The following is a 1,434-nucleotide window of genomic DNA, read 5'->3' as shown; positions in this document are numbered from 1 at the left end:
AGATGAGTTGAAGGACAAAAGATTCTGGAAAGAGTTGGAATATTTTTGGTTTCCAATAAATTAACAGAGAGCAAACAAGAAATGATTCCAAGGAAAGATGAAAAAATATGTATTTCTCATTTTTTCCCCCACCCCCTGTATTTCTAATTTTTAAAAGAATTCTGTCTGATGTTGTTTACCTTAAATAATACAACATAAACAATGATTAAGGTTTTTAGGCAGTGATGCAAATAAAAAGTCAAAAATTCTTGGATGGACTAGATGAGCTGAATTTTACTGATTTGTTTTTTTGGTTACTTTTCATTTTGTTCAGTCATTTTACTGCTTTACTGCATTTTACTGATTCATACACTGGTTGGTTTAGTAACTGTCAAATTGCTATGTCCAGAAATCTAGTATATAACTGATCAATGGCTAGATAAAAGGTGATCTATCCATACAATGGAATATTATTTAGCCATAAAAAGGAATGAAGTACCCATGCACGCTACAACATGAATAAACCTTGAAAACATTATGCTAAGTGAAAGAAGCCAGACACAGAAGGCCACATATTGTATAATTCAATTTATAGCAAATGTCCAGAATAGGAAAATCCATAGAAACAGAAAGTAGGTAAGTGATTGCCAGGGGCTTGAGGGAGAGGGGATGAGGAGTGACTGCTAATGGATATGGGGTTTCTTTTTGGGGTGATGAAAATGTTCTGGAATTAGGTAGTGGTGATGGTTGTGCAACCTTGTGAATATATTAATACTAAAAACCACTGAATGGTACACTTTCAAAGGGTGAAGTTTATGGTATGTGAATTATATCTGAGCAACACCAAAAAAGAAATCTAGTATTTAATGTATTTTTTAAAACCCCATCTCAACAAAATTCTGATCTTAGACAGGAAGTTAGGAGTAGAATTTTTTTTCTGTCATCTATACCATAGATGGTGAACATTGATGGTGTAATTAAAAGGAACACTGGTCTTGGCAAATGGCATGATTGTTGGGCAAGTCACTGCACTTCTCTTAGCCTTGGTTCCTAATCTATAAAGCAAAGATAGTATTCCTTTTTCTACCTCTATCACAGAGTCAATGTGAAATAATAACAATAGGATGTATTCAATGAGCATCGATTATCTACCAGGCACAATTGCTGGCATTTTATGTGTATTATTGCATTTTTCTTATGAAGTAGTATTCTTATCCCAAGTGTATAGTTAAAGAAAATGAAATAATGTGTGTAAAACTGCTGTACAAATGGAAGACATGAATATATTGTTTTATTTCACAAAAATCACTAAAAAATAATGCCTATGTTTTTTCAGTTTATTAAAGCATTATGTGTCCATTGAAAAAAATTAGAAAATACAAAAAGCTGTAAGGAAGAAATTAAAAGCAACTCATAAACCCAAAAAAGACACTTAGTAATGTTTTTATATACTCT

The sequence above is a fragment of the Propithecus coquereli genome, unplaced genomic scaffold (assembly GCF_000956105.1).
Source record: "Propithecus coquereli isolate 6110/MARCELLA unplaced genomic scaffold, Pcoq_1.0 Scaffold34, whole genome shotgun sequence".
NCBI lineage: Eukaryota > Metazoa > Chordata > Mammalia > Primates > Indriidae > Propithecus > Propithecus coquereli.
Note: the sequence above shows the minus strand (reverse complement) of the source record.